The sequence below is a fragment of the Gopherus flavomarginatus genome, chromosome 12 (assembly GCF_025201925.1).
Source record: "Gopherus flavomarginatus isolate rGopFla2 chromosome 12, rGopFla2.mat.asm, whole genome shotgun sequence".
Lineage (NCBI taxonomy): Eukaryota > Metazoa > Chordata > Testudines > Testudinidae > Gopherus > Gopherus flavomarginatus.
Genome location: NC_066628.1, coordinates 17,656,346 through 17,672,705, shown reverse-complemented (window position 1 = coordinate 17,672,705; position 16,360 = coordinate 17,656,346). Strand labels below are relative to the sequence as shown.

General features: G+C 42.1%; 1 pseudogene; it reads left to right on the top strand.

Moving 5' to 3' along the window:
• Positions 1 to 3,684: 3,684 nt before the first annotated feature.
• On the top strand, positions 3,685 to 4,721 carry LOC127032598 (olfactory receptor 12D1-like; annotated as a pseudogene).
• The last annotated feature ends 11,639 nt before the right edge of the window (positions 4,722 to 16,360 follow it).

The following is a 16,360-nucleotide window of genomic DNA, read 5'->3' as shown; positions in this document are numbered from 1 at the left end:
GAGTTGCTTTGGTTCTGTTCATAAATACTATACTCTCTGCAAAATTGCATCTAATTTGCTAAATCTGTTTTAACCCTTCACGGTCTAATGGAACGATTAATCACAGTGAACCAAATTCAAAATCCAGTTCAGTGGTTTTAGTAAAAATAAAATAAATAAATAAACAAACCCAACAACAATATTTGCTAACCAGGGTTTTATTTTTTAAGGCTGAGATATTCAAATATATTGAATGGAAGTTGAGTGCCTTAGGATTTTTGCTTTATTTATTTATTTTCCCAGCAGCTCCTGCCTGCTTGACTCTGTTCTCTGTAGGGAACTCTTGGCTTGTTATGCACACACCAGTGAACCTCATGTGGTTAAGAGATTCTGCCCCAGAGGAGCCATCTAGAGAATGGAAATTGGTTCCCCCCTGTGATTCAGACTGTGAATATGATAAAAAGGTTCATTTGTTCCACAGATTCAGCACATCATCCAGAAGTTCATTCAATAGGAGCTTGCATCTCTCTTCTATTCTGAACAGATAGATACTCCTGATATTTCTCTTCAGTGCCCTTTGACACCAATCATTGTTATTGTTTCCATTACAAGGATGACCAACGTGGCCCCTGGCTGAGCTTTGAGGGAACAGCATGCGAGAGTCACCAAGGGTAGGAGTTTTAAATTGCCTCAGACTCCTTTTGAAAAGCTCCTGATTTTGGAAATGCAGGTAGCCCTAACAGCCAGTGCTTCGGAAACTTGTGTATTACCCCCAAAATTAAGGTAGGCTTCTAGACTAGGAGTTTCAAAACACAATGCATTTAGAAAGGTGGCATAGGTTTCCTAGATTCATGAATTTCAAGGCCAGAAGGGACCATTATTATGATCTAGTCTGAAATCTTGTATAACTGGGCTTGGAAAAATTCAAATTTTTGCTTTTTTTTAAAATATGTTTTGATGGATAATATCAATGTTTATTTATAAACATTTTTATCACTTTAAATTTTCACGGTTGTGGGGAAAATTTAGGCATGGGCGGGAGGTCAGACAATAATTATGGAATGACAGTGGACATTGAGATTCAAAAGTTTAAGCTTTATAACCCTTAGAACACAAACTGTCAATGTCACACGTCCAAAATATACGAAGTAAATAGCCTTAAATTAAACTCAAATGAGTTCTCAAGCAACATTTTTCTTATGTTGCCGAGCAATACATTTCTATTATCAACAGAAATATTTTGTCGTTGTTTTTGTTGTGTATGGTGAAATTGATGTTTAATAACATTTACTGATAAAAAGCTGATACCTCCGAGCCCACTTATGCAGCATTCATTCCAGCTCATTTTATACACATTAAGGTTTGACTCCAATAAATGTTCCAGCATCATTTTTTTCTACCTTTGCCTATGTCTAAAATTTCCAATGATCAATGGCAATATTTTTTCGTTGGTTTGCGTGTGTACACTGAAATCAATGTTCACTGACATTTACTGATAAAACAAAAATGCTTCCAAGCATATGTATAACATATGCCAAAGAATTCCACCAAATGATTCCTGTGTAACGTGTATGTGAGATATAGCAGATAGCAATGCAGTTTTTTTTTAAATCAGCCTAGTTTAGTGGCTAGAACCAACTAGGACTCAGGAAAATATATACTTTAACCCCAGCTCAACCATTCACCTGCAGTGTGACCTTGGGTAGATGGTTTCCTCCCTTTGTTTCACCACACACCCTTTATTTAGCTTGTGAGCTCACTGGACTGGGCAGGGCTATCTCTCATTATGTGTCTATATAGTGTAAACAGGGCTCTAATCTCAGTTGTCACCTTTAATTGCTTATGGTATTGCAAATCATAGTGGACATGATGGGAAATGTCCAGTTTAATTGTTATTGGGCATATTGATCCTTAGATGTAGCTTCCTTTTAATGTCCTAGGATTCTAAGCAGATAACCGCCAGTCTAAGCTCCATTATGAGTGTGCCAGACATGGCAATTTTGTGCAATATCCTTGGGATACCTTACTGGATTAAGTTTAAGTATTTTGGAGGTCTATTGTATTCAATGAATGGTTTCTGTATTATTGTGGGTCAGAATTGTATGCAACCTCTCAATGGGGGAGATGTGACAGATGTGAGATGTAGGGTGTTCAACAGACTGTATTGAAAAATGTGCCAGATAAGAACAGATTTTTGAGACAAAAAGTGGGTGATATTCCTGAGGACTATGTAGGGGGAGGTGAATGCAAAATCTCCACCTATGCTTATGCAAAATCCTAGCCACTTGTAGCTACACCCTGAGCAGTGAGCCATTGTCTGCTGATGACCTGTTACATGATGATAAGATCAAAGGCCCAAGATACCTAAAGGAAAGACAGAACTTTTCATGGTTGTTCTGGTTCTGAATCAGTTAACAACTTGTAACTACAGGGAAAACCCAGTTGTGGATCTGACGGACTAACACCTACCAGAGCCTGAGGTTGGAGTTAGGTGGCCTCTGTTATTCTTTTTAGCATGCATGTAGGTTATTTTATTATTTTTAATATGCTTTCTCTATAATGCTTTCACCCTACAATAAATGTCCTTGCTTATAAAGAATTGCATGGTTACATAACTGTGAGCCATTAAGCTGTTCATGGCCTTGGAGAGAAAACAAGGCAGTGGTGCTGGCATGTGTAGGCAGTCTGGGCTAAACAGTATAGGCAGAGAACTGTGCAGCCTGGAGAAAGCTTGCTCAGGAGGGGGAGAAACATGGTTCTCTACCAAAGAAAAGGTGACGGCTGAGGAGCCGTAAAATGAGACCTTCAGTGGACCCCCCGGGAGAATACAGGTGCAGTTGCCTTAAACTGTGAAAATGACTACCAGATGCTATGAGTGATCCCCAGCTCTACTCGGAGCATGTCAGTTCTTCTCTAGGTGCCCCTCCTCTTCGTTCCAGTGAGAGTGGTGGTAATAGAAATAAATTAATAACAACAACAGGAGTGTTAAACATTTTCCCCCTAAAAATCTCACAGAAGGGGCAATGAAAACCAATGGGATGTAAACTCTGAACAATACTTGATTTTGTTTCATGTTGGTTCAATTAAAATATTTGGATTGTTCATGGCAAACTGGGCTAATAAAGAGAGAACAATAAGAGTTTTTAAAATCAGCACTCTATAATTTTCACTGGAGTCTGTCCTGTTTCTTTCAGGACCCCTTTTGCAAAAAAAAAAGCTAAAAACACTCTGAGATTCTGTGTTTGCTGGAATGACTGCTTTCCATGCGGCTATTTCCTGTTATCAGATATGCATAGTGTTTATCTGTGAAGAGTTTCTTCACCTCTTGGGAACTGCTGCAAATGAATTAATCAAGGACCATGGTGAGGTTTAACGAGTGAGAGTGAGGGCACTTTGGAGTCCCACTTCAACATGGGTTGGAAGATGCTTTTGCAACTGCAAAGTAGTATGATTAATATGCCTACTTTTTATACATTACTCTTATCACTGCAGTGATAGAAAATCAAATTAAATCTAATCTATCTCAGCTTCAAAAAGAAATGAAAAATCCGTTATTATTTTGCCTCTTTGTACTATACAATTCTATCTGGATACACAATGCACCTATGGTTGCAGAAAGAAAACTCTCTACCACAAAAATGTCTGACTCCAACCCAATGTATTGCACTGGTACCAGGTTCTGCAACCTAGAGAGGGTTAGAACCTTAAGCTGCTTTCACTTCCTGCTGCTTTGTCCTCTTCCCCCTGCAGGGATGGAGAACCAGACAGAGGTGAGCGAGTTCATTTTCCTGGGCCTCACCAATGTGAGGAGTCTTCAGTGTTAATCTCTTTACCCTCTTCCTGCTGCTCTACATGGCCAGCATTTTGGGGAAATGGAGCCACTGTGGCTGTGATATTGGCCGAGCCCCGGCTTCACACCCCCATGTACTTCTTCCTGGGAAATCTCTCCAGCCTAGACATCTTCTACTCCACAGTCACTGTGCCCAAGATGTTGGCCCGGCTTCCTCTCAGGGCACCAGAAACCATCTCCTTCACCAGCTGCCTGTCACAGCTCCATTTCTTCCATTTCCTGGGCAGCAGCGAGGCCATGCTGCTGGCTGTCATGGCCTATGACCGTTACGTGGCCAATCTGCAATCCACTGCGCTACACACAAGTCATGAGCCCACAGGCCTGCCTGCTACTGGCAGGAGTCACCTGGGCCACTGGCTTCCTGCACGCCCTGATGCACACGGTCATGACCTCTCGGTTGCACTTCTGTGGCCCCAGCCGTATACACCACTTCTTCTGTGACATCAAGCCCCTACTGAGCCTGGCCTGCAGCAGCACCCGCCTCAACCTGAGCCTCCTCCAAAACGTCACTGGGATTATCGGTGTGAGTCTATTCATCATCACGCTCCTCTCCTATCTCTACATCATCACCTTCCTCTTCCTGAAGGTCCAATCATGGGAAAGCAGGAGGAAGGCCTTCTCCACTTGCACCTCGCACCTCACCGTGATAGCACTGTACTATGGGACAGCGATCTTTGCCTACTTGCGTCCTTCCTCAGGAAGCTCCAAGGGCAAAGAGATGATCATCACCCTACTGTATAGTGTCATCACCCCAGCTCTGAATCCCCTCATATACACCCTTGCGGAACAGTGAGGTGAAATACGCCACCAGGAAATTCATCACTAGAAAACTCTTCCTTGAAAGGAACTAAATAAAATGACTGCTTCTTGTTTTGAAGTGAAAAGGAGAGATGTTGACCAGGAGAATTATAATGTAGGGGATCTATCTTCAATATTCCCTGGAAAAATAGACTGTTGGAGACATTCTTGCAGTGACCAAGATGGAGATGGAAAAATGTCCTCCCATGATTTCTTTCATCTCTAATTGTTATGGAGAAAAATGTTTGGAGATTAATTTTAAATATTATTCCCAACCAAAATTGGTATAAAGGTTTATAATACATATGATTAATTGAAGTTAAACTACTTTACAGAGATATTGCATAGATTCCAAAACCAAGCACTACAAGCCTTGGAAGTTGAAGGTTAAGATTTCATTTAAAAGAAATCCAACCCTGTTAAGGTCCAGAAATGCAAGGATCAGGCTTGCAAACCACCTTATCTCTGTTATGTCACAGATTCTTCCAACTTCTCTTCTTGTTAAAACACACTGAAATTTGGTACATAGGTCACATTTAAATATTTATTGATTTATTAGATGTAATTCTCATTTCCTCCCATTATTCATCATAAATGAAATTTCTTTCTCTAGAAATCTCTACTCTGGCTTGTGTTCACAACTGGCAACTAATGCATACCATTGTGATCGAGGTATTTTAATGTCTGTGCAGCCAGCTTAAATGAACCTGATTTTAAAGCCCCATTGATTTGTTTCTTTTCCACACACCCCTCTCCTGGTCACAACAATGGAGAGTTAAGATTTTTGGGATGCCCCAACTGTGCATGTAATAAACCTTGTGTGCTTATTTGTGGTATCTGTCGTAGTACATTTAAGAATTGTGAATGATCTTATGAAATGACTATATCTGTATGAAATTTCTGACAGTAGCTCAGTCCCAACTTTCCACCCCAGTGTCCTTCTTCCTGGTCAAAACATCTTCTGTTCCACAGGCACCATACCCAAGATGCTGGCCAGCTTCCTCTCAGGGCACCAGGCCATCTCCTTTACCAGCTGCCTCACCCAGTTCCGCTTCTTCCACTTCCTGGGCAGCAGGAAGGCCATTCTGCCAGCTGTCATGGCCTGTGAGTGCTACATGGCCCTCTTTAAACCCGCTGCCTACACGCTGGTCTGGAACCCACAGGCCTGCCTGTGACTGATAGCAGCCTGGGCCCCACTTCATCCCTGAACATGCTGATGCAACAGTCATGACCTCTTGCCTCTGTTTCTAGTGCCTCAGCTGCTTCTATGGTTTCCTCTGTGACATCGAGCCCTTGCTGAGCCTGGCCTGCTGCAGGACCCACCTCAACCTACGCCTCCTCAAAATCATCACTAGGGGCTTCACACTGGGTTCTTTTGTCCCCAACTTCCTGCTGTACATTCTACTTAATTTCCTTCCTCCGGACAATCATGGGGAATCAGGACCAATATCTTTTCTACCTGCACCTCCCACCCTATGATGGTGTCTCCATGCTATGTACCAACCCTTGGCAACTACACAACTTCCTCCCCTGGGGTCTCCTCTGAAAGGAACATTATAATCATCCACATATACAATGTTGTCACCCCAATTCTGAACCCCATGATCTATCTCTCAGGAATGAGGAGGTGAAATTTGCCCTGTAGAAATTGCTGAACAGAAAACTCTTCCATGAAAGGACATGAATAAAAAAGGAGATACATAAAACCCTTTAAAATTATGATTAAAAACCTTTTAGTCTTTTTGGACTTCAAGATTTTAAAGTACATGTTAGACTCGCCCTCTCCCCCTCATTTCTTCCTCTTCAAGGTGTCACTATAGGGCAGTGCTTAGTTTGTTTGGGTGCCCTAATATCATTTCTTGCTGTAACATGTATGCATATTGTTTAACTTTCATTTTGAATTTCCTGTGGGATTTTGTGGGGAAATTACACGTTGCTAATGTATTCTACCCTAAATTAAGGACATGTTCTCTAAACCTGGACTCCATCTTAATGACTGCTGATAGTGAAACTTTGAAGGGTAGTGATGAGGAAAATACCATGAACCATACAAAAAAAGATTATTCACATAGTTCCTGTATGCAAAATTTCATTGCTTTAACTAGAAGGGAAGATGGGAAAAATTACGATAGGGCAGAGTTAAGGTTATTTTGGTGGCTTAACTGTGTATTTTCATTCCTTAATATGTTTGAATTTAAGTTTAACCTTAACTTGGAAGTTCTTGGGTTTTAACACTTAATTGTGTATAATTACAACATCTTTGCAATGCATTTTACACAAATTTACTGATGTAAAACTTTATTTCTGTTTTAAACACAGATTTTGTGTGGTACTTGCAAAGGGAAGTTGGCAATGGAATATATAATTGCAGCAGCCAATCTGCATTGGACAATGAAAAACATGTTGCAGAGGACAATCCTGGTCCTTGAATATAACAAAAAAGTTGGCAATGAACTATGTAATGTGGGGAGAACAAACTGTGGTTAGCTACTGAAAGATTGATTCTACAGGAGAACTCACAACTGCAAAAATGGGTGGAAGGAGCTGAACAAATGTCATAGCAAGACTCTCTCATCTCTACCAATTGTGGGGCAACATTACATGAATTATTAATTTCTTATTATTATTACTACATTAACAACTGTAGGCATCAAATGAGATCAGAATCCTAACGACTTGGAAAAGTAACAAAAGAAAAATAGTGATAGCCAGTCCCTGCTCCCTAGAGACCTTCCAAAACAAAGTGTTTTCAAAGGGAAATATGAGATTTAGGCAACCATGGGCTAGATACACTAAAGAACTTAGGTGCTATGTTAGGTACCTAAATCCCAGAATCAGACCCCAGTGGGAATCACAAAACCCTCCTCAGCTGCCTCCAAACTCTGTGGGTGCCACAACTCTCTAAGAACCTAATTTTTTCAGGAAAAAGTTCCCTCGGCACCTATGATTCTTCCTCTGAGCATGAGCACTGCAGCCCCATGCCAGGTATCTGGACATCTAAGCCCCACAGTGATGCAGAAAATAGGATCTGAGTTGCTGTCCCCCGCAATTCATGGCTGCCAGGCCTCCTGGATCATCAGCCCCATAGGTCTTCCGGGGACAATGCCGTGATTGGGTACATCAGCAATACAGGCGGGCCTCAGGTATAAAAAATTGTGAATCCCTGCATTAAGCAGTGGTGTAGGGCTGTTCTGAATAGAGATTCAGTGCTTTCTCTTAAAAATCATATTTCAAACACTGAATATTATTACCAAAGCCTGAAAAGCTTATGACCACCAAATTTTCAGTTTTTGCAGAAAATAAAATGTTCCCGACATTGTTTTTGACAAAAAGTCATTTTTTGTCCAAATTGTGTTTGATGGAAAAAACAGTGACCAGCTCTAGTGCTGAGGTTGAAACAGAGCCTGGCAGGAGCCAAAGAGCTTAAAGGAGTTAGGCACCGAACTTCCAAAGTATGGTAATGGGAGTTGGGCACTTGACTCCCTTTGCTGCTTTTGAAAAGGCCAGCCTACATTTCCAGCATAGAAAATAAATCTGACCTGCGAGAATTAGATTTAAATAGCAGGTTACATGGTCAGGGATGGTCTAAGTATATTTACTCCTCCCTCAGCATGGGAGCATGGACAAAAATGACCTCTTGGGGTCCTTACCATCCCTACATTTCTATAACACTACGTAAACAAAACCTTTGGAACATTTTCATGCAAACAGGTCTCATTCCCAAAGGTTACAGCACAGAGATGATTAAAAATTGGGATCATAGGCAAATGAATTTCAATGAGATTTGGCCACTTGACTCCCTTGAGTTCCATTGGAAATCCCAGATATAGACAGTTACTCTCAGGCTGTTTACAAATTGGATGCAAATATCTTTCAGTAAACTGATGAACAAATGTGGAAGAACTTTTGTGTTTTAATATGGCTAAATGTCAACGTATACATCTCAGAATAAACAATGGAGGCCATGCTTACAGGCTGGGGGCCTGAGAAGCATTGACTTTGAAAAAATGTTTGGGAGCACGGAGGGCAGGCGGAGGGGTAATCAGCTGAACATTAGCTCCCAGTGCAATGCTGTAGGCAATAGGGACTAATGTGATCGAGGGAAGCACAAACAGGGAAATCTCGAGTGGAGAGGTTATTGGCATTGGTGCAACTGCTGCTGGAATACTGTGACCAGTTCTGGTGTCCACCATTCAAGAAAGATGGTGAGAAATGGGAGAGGATTCAAAGAAGAGCCACAAGAATGGCTAAAGGATTAGAAAACCTGCCCTATAGTGATAGACTCCAAGAGCTCAATCTGTTTAGCTTAACAAAGGGAAGGTTAAGGTGTGATGCAGAGTAAGGTACAATGTGATCCACTGAGTGGAAGTTGAAAACTAGACAAATTCAGACTGGAAATAAGATGCAAATTTTTAACAGTGAGAATAATTAACCATTGGAAACAACTTCCCAAGGGTGATGGATTTTCCATCGCTGACAATGTTTAAATCAAGACTGGATGTTTTTTCTAAAAGATCTACTCTAGGATTATTGTGGGGAAGTTCTATGGCCTGTGTTATACCGGAGATGAGACTAGATGATCACAATGGTCCCTTCTGGCCTTGGAATATAGGTATCTGTGAACTCCCCATCATGAGCCATTGACTAGAAGGGTAATTGTAAACAAGAGGTTTACAATTCTGTAAGAGACAGTTGTGCAAGCACCACACAATGGGGATTGCTCAACTCTATGACTCAGTTGCACAACCTCCCACCAGCACGTGCCTAGGTCAGTATCTTCTCTGGGACATGAGATGAATTGAGAGTATAAAATAAGGGACAGTGGCATCCTGAGACCTCCACTCTCCTCCCCCACCTATGCTGAAGGTAACAAGAATGCTGGGAAGACAAAGACTTTGAACTGAGGAAATTGGTCCCAGGCTGAGAAGGAAATTCAGTCTGTGTATTAAGAACTGTAGCCTGCCTGTGACATCCAGTGGGGTGAGAAAAGCTGTAAAATCCAAATCTTGTTTAGTCTAATAGAGTTTAGGATTTAGAATGTGTGTTTACTTTTTACTTTCTTAGGTAACTATCTCTGACCTTTATGCCTTATGTCTTTCTGTAGTTCAATTTATTTGAATGTTTTCTCTTTACCAGTGAGTTTGTCTAAAGTGCTTGGGGGAATTTGCTCAGATTACAAAAGCTGGTGCAAGTCCACTATCCTTTGACAAAGTGGCAAACTAATAAATGAGCAGAAGGTCTTGAGCAGTGTAAGATGGTGCGTTTCTGGGGTGCAAGACTGGGGCCTGCGGGTACTTGCTGATGTCTCCTTCTATATAGTTCATGAGTGGCTTAGAGAGCATTCATGTAACTTCCTTGGGTGAGTCTCTGTATGTTGGTGGCTGAGTGATAACAGCAGCTGGAGTGATAACAGCACCTGAATGAAAACAGCTGCTTGTCACTAGGAAAGCATCATGAGAGACATCCCAGGCTGGAGAGTTAAGAGGGATGAAAATTTTCAGTTTTCCAGTTTTCAGATGGAAAATAAAACATTTTTTTGTAAGAAGGAGATTTGGGGGGAAAATTTTTGTTTTGTTGCATACCCAGTTTTTGGCCAGTAAGTTGTTCATCCTAAAACTTAATGGTGATGCTATCAATGTCATAGACATCGACTATTTTCCTGCTGATCAAATCAAGCAAGCAAGAAGAGGGCAGTCTCTTGTGAGTGACATTTTAGTTGAATTTTGAATGGGTGGAGCTTAAGTTGTGTTCAGAGCAGGGAAGATTAACACCACTCTTTCTTTTGCAATATGTACTGGGGATGTTCAAAAAAAATAACTTTGCAAGCAGGGGTGGCTCCAGGTATCAGCGCAGCAAGCATGTGCCTGGGGCTGCAAGCCATGGTTGGCAGCGTGCCAATCGCCGTGAGGATGCCAGTCAGGCTGCTTTTGGCAGCATGCCTGCCAGAGGTCCACTAGTCCCCCGGCTTTGGCAGAAATTCAGGGGGGACGCTGATGGCACGACACCAGCAGACCTTTTGCAGGCATGCTGCCGAATCCACGTGACCAGCAGACCACCCGCAGGCATGCTGCTGAAAGCTGCCTGCCTGCCATGCTTGGGGCGGAAAAAAACATAGAGCCACCCCTCTTTGCAAGGGGTGCCTAGATGTTCTTGAACCAGCCCTTCCAAAGCGTCCCCACCATGCTCCTCTGCTAATATGGGAAGGAACTAGAAAACACAATTCATCTCATAGTTCAGTTTCCTCAGAGGTAAGGGTAACATTCAGAAATTCTCAAAACCACACTCTGTTGGCCTTCCTTATGAGTTTGTTGCCATATAAAGTTTTCAAGTCAGAACCCCAGCTGGCATAAATCAATGTAGCTCTGTTGGAGTCATTGGGACAGACCCCCAACTGATATAAATCAGCATTGCTCTATCAGAGTCAATGGGGCCAGATCTCCAGCTGGTGTAAATCTTCACATCTCTGTTGGAATCAATGGGATCAAATGCCCAGCATTGCCCCACTGGAGTCAATGGGGACAGATTGCCATCTGGTGTAAATCAGCAATAGTGACATTGATGCCTTGTTCTTGGAAGAGGCATTGCTTCCATTTTGAAATGAAACTCTTCGTCCTCTGAATCATACTTGGTTGGACAAGCTGGTTTTTCATTTGTTGAGCTGGGGCTCTACTGAATTTCAGTGAAGGTCAGGTGCCCAACTCCTTTATGTTCCTTTGAGAGTCCCAGCCTGAGTAATTGAAAACACCATGATTGTATAGGACTTAATCCTACAAGGTGCTGGGAATTGCCTTTAAAGGCTCCCAACTCCCTCTGAGAACTCTTGTTTCTGAGATTTAAGGAGATTTCCGATAGGAGTTAGATGTCCACTTCCCATTGAATTTCCAAGTGAATTAGGTGCCTAACTCCCTCAGCCTCCTTTGAGAATCCCAGCCTCACTACCTTGCAGGATCAGGTCCTGGTGAGTGAAGGTAGTTCATCATGCTGGTCACATGGCTGTGATACATCATGGAAAATGAAGTCCAGTTGGGGACCTGTTCACAGAGGATAACTGGGACATGAGGCACCTGAACTATAACTCCCACAAGGCACAACAGTGGCATTTCAGAATTAAAAGACCTCAATTTTTGGATGAAACATGTCACTTTTTGGCTGCAATATTTCACTTGTCAACAGAAAATAAAAAAAATTATGTTTTCAGGTGTTCAGTTTTTTCAAAAGAAATTTTATACAGAAAGGAGAAACTTTACTGAAAATTTTTATTTACTTGAAAAATCGTATTTTCTCTTCAAAAGAAGTTTCAGCAGAAAATTTTTGACCATCCACACATATAACATAAGGAATTAGCCAGAGCTGCTGAACTTTCCCAAGAGCAAGAACTAGCAAAATAATAAAACAGAAAACAAGTTGAAATGGGGAGTAAGTGAAATCCACTTCATCTCAGTACATCCTTAACTGAGGTTGTTATACAGGTCAATGGCTTATCGAGATGGTAAGAAATATGTTGAGAGGTGGGAATAGCACCTGAACTGAACCAAACTAATGTATTTAGGAGCTATGGACCAACATGTTTTAGAGCACAAGGCGATTAGCAAATGATGGACAGGAGTATTTTTTTTTCCTTTCTGATATATAGCAGAGATGGAATGGATGCCGTAAAGCCTAAGGGTCACACCTTCAGCTGGTATGCTAGACTGAACTCCCATCCTTAGACCTGATCTGCTCCAGAATAGGGTGGTGTGCATCCCCACTGTGAGTCCACTGGACCCAGGACTCTATTCAGTTAATTTAAAAAAAAGCTTCTTCTTCCCCATCTGTGACGATGCGGTTCTGGCAGGACCCAACTGAGAGTGCCAATTCAGGACCAATTGCTTAAACAGGACAGTTACAGCCCTAAGCTGTGGTTTTTCCACCTTTAAGGCAAACCAAACCAAACCAGACAAAAATGACTTCGGTTTCACCCCACTGGCTAACCACAAGTCACCCAAGCAATTTCCTTAGACACTCGAGTCTCCCAGTATTACCACCAGTGCCACCCGTCCTGGGGATGAATGGTTATGAAAACCAATACCCCAGTAAAAGAAAAAGGTTCTCTCGATCCCAAAGGACCAAGCCTCAGCCCCAGGTCAATATACACATCAGATCTTACCCACAAATCACGCTGTTGCCAGTCCTTTAGAATCTAAAATCTAAAGGTTTATTCATAAAGGGAAAAAAGATAGAGATGAGAGCTAGAATTGGTTAAATGGAATCAATTACATACAGTAATGGCAAAGTTCTTAGGTCAGGCTTGTAGCAGTGATGAAGTAAACTGCAGGTCCAAATCAAGTCTCTGGAGAACATCCCCCGCTGGGATGGGTCATCAGTCCCTTGTGTAGAGCTTCAGCTTGCAGCAAAGTCCCTCCAGAGGAAAGAAGCAGGATTGAAGACAAGATGGAGATAAGGCATCAGCCTTATATAGGCACTTCCAGGTGTAAGAACACTTCTTTGTTCTTACTGTGGAAAATTACAGCAAAATGGAGTTTGCAGTCACATGGGCCAGTTTCTGCACATCCTGCTGAGTTACAAGGCATATCTGCCTCCTCTCAATGGGTCAATTGTGTAGCTGATGGCCCTTAATGGGCCATCAAGCAGGCTAAGCAGAGCTAACACCCACTTGTCTGGGATCTTTCCCAGTAACACAGCACAAGTTTGAAATATAGACAGTATACAGCCAATATTCATAACTTCAACTACATGATACAGACATACAGACAGTATAATCATAATCAGTGACCCATATCCTCGTCTTAGATGCCTTACATGACCCTCTTTACATAAGATCTGGTGCCACTACAGGACCTTGGTTGCAACCCATGTTCTATATGGTCCCAGTTTATATCAATAACGTCACACCATCATACACCTGAGAGCCCCTTTCACATCCTTGTTCCTGAAGCTGTAGATGAGAGGGTTTAGCATGGGGATCACCAGGGTATAGAACATGGCACCATTTTGCTCTGGTTGGAAACGGATATGGTGACTGGCGGGGCATAGATGAAGAAGGCTGTCCCATAGAACAGACTCATGGCCATCATGTGGGAGGCACAGGTGAATAAGGTGTTATACCTACCTACTGAAGAGCAGGTCTTGAGAATGGTGGAAGGGATGAAGGCATAGGAGGGGACACCACAGTGACAGCTATGATGACATTGCAGAGGGCGAACACCATGACCTCATTGATGTGTGTAACAAATCATCCCTTTTTTTGTCACAATGTAACATTTTGCTTTTCAGTTTTTTTTAACTTTTCCTCCCCCTTTCTACTTTCCTTTCTCTTTTTCAGTGGCAAAAATGGAAAATGAAGCAAAGGCGGGGGGAGAGGGGAAAGTAAGGAAAGAGCGGAAACCAAAAAATGAAAAAAATGAAAATAAAATTTTCAATACACATTTTTTGTGAAAAATGATGAATTAATGAAAAAAGTGCTTTCTGATACTTGTACAGTATTTCACATTTTCAGGAGTTTTCAAGAAGAAATATTTACCAGTTTTCAATTAGTTCAAATGAGCATGTGAAGCCTTAGTTATCACTTACTTTAAAGAGGGTTAGATTAAAATATAGAGTTGGTCGTTGGAGTTGCAGCCTAGATTTCCATGGAAGTTCTCAATTTACACCATCAGAGTATCAGACCCCAAACTGAAACAAAACCAAAATCTCAAAATTTCCTACAAAGCAATTTTTTGGATAAAAACCTCTTTTGGGGTCAATAAAAATATTTCAGTAGGATAAAAATCTGAATTTTTTAAAATTTACATTGTATTTGCTAAAATACAATAAATTTTGAAACAGAAAGTTTCTTTTGAAATGAAAAATCGCAACGTCACATTCCAATAAGGTTAAAATGGAGCTTTTGTTGAAATGCTTAGCAAATCTTGTCACAAAAACTCACTTCTTTTTTTTTCAATGAAATTTTGAAGAAATAGACACTTCCCCATGGAAAGTTTCAATTTCAACGAAACAGCATCTTATTTGAAGAAAAAGTTGTTCCATGGGTAAATTTTAGATATCAACTCTACTTATCTAGCTCATCACTGCAGTATCTGAGTGCTTCACAGTTCTTAATAGATTTGGGGACAGATTTTTAGACCAGGTGGGATTTACAAATGTGCCTCACTTCCACGGATTTCAATGGAAATAAGACACCTAAGTGCTTGTAAAATGAGGATATGGGGCTTCCAGGGCCCCAGAACTTCCCACTTTGCTGCCTGGCAGGTTGCTTGGCCTTTGAGCAGTTTATGAAGAGGTAGAAACATTTTTTAAAGTCAAAACAAAATATTCTAAACAAATTTTGGGAATTCCTGGTCTATGGGAAATTTAATTTTTTTTATTCAACATAACTTTTCTCTTTTTGAAATTTCAGAATTTCCCACAGAATGTGAATTTGAGTTTCCAGCCAGTTCCACTACTGACAAAATGAATTCAGCAGTGTGCATTCACACTTGGCCAGTTGTGCTGATGCATTGTGTCCACATAGCATCAGGTAGTATTGGCAAAAGATGTGTGCCCATCTGGGTAAGGATAGGCATCCCTGTAGACATGCGGACTCACCCCTGTGGCACCTCCTGCTGGTCTGTTCCAGGAACTAGCTTGTGCCAGCTCTGGAGCTCCCTCTGCTGGCTGGTGATCGGCCTGTCCTCTGGCCCCCGTGTCCCTCTCAGGACCCTGCTATCCTATTAGCTGGGGTGCTTCCCCTGAGCAGTAACCTCTTTCTCTTTTGGTCTCCCCTTCCCCAGGGAACCCCCACCTCTCCTCAATATATGGCTACTACCAGTCATTGTCTATGCTCACGCCCTGGGGCAGGCTGCAGTATCAGCTACTCATCACCGGCAAAGTTGGGTTTGGACCTGCTGCCTTTGTCTACCCCTGGGCTGCCCTCTGCAACCCCCAGTACCTGTTGGCCTTATGCTAGGCCGCAGCCTGGGGCTTTCCAGGTTGGAGCTCCCCAGCTCCTGTGTCTTTCCCCAACCCTGTTCCACTGGGGTACCCTGTCTCTAGCTCCCTACAGCCAGGTCCTTCTTCCTGTACAGGCAGAAGGAGACTGTTTGGACTTCTGGTTCTCAGCCTCTTATAGGGACCAGCTGTGGCCTGATTGGGACATGGTCCAGCTGTGGTTGCTTCCCCAGTCAGCCCAGCTTTTAGAGCTGCAGCTCTCTCCAGGGCTGCTTTAAGCCCTGAAGGGCAGGAGTGGGTAACCACCCCACTACAATTTCATTGTCCTTTTCCCCCCTTCTGGCATGCTATCTTGGGGGACATTTTCACAATGAATTGTGGGATACACTTACACATCTCAGGGAAATGTTAAACTAATAAGTACAGGTAGTCACACCCAACATCTGAGTCTCAGAGTTAAATCAATCATTTCAGGGAGTAGACAAAAATACCATTTGACCTGCTAGCCCAATCAAATCAAATCAGTCTAATTTCAAACACACTCAGAGAACTTTCCAGGGTCTGGCTACAGACTGAAGGTCTGATTTGCCTCTCACCTCACCCTGATGTAAATGAGGAGTAACTCCATTGGAGTCAATGGAGCTGATTCCCACCATTATGTAAATCAGAAAACCACCCCCTTCCACTCCCAACATAAGTTACAATGCCTTATCTGTTACATATATGCAAGAAAGACACGTTTAAAGTGTAACTCCTTACTTTAAGATACTTTAAGAAATCCTGTTGGATTTCTGAGGGGGAAAATAA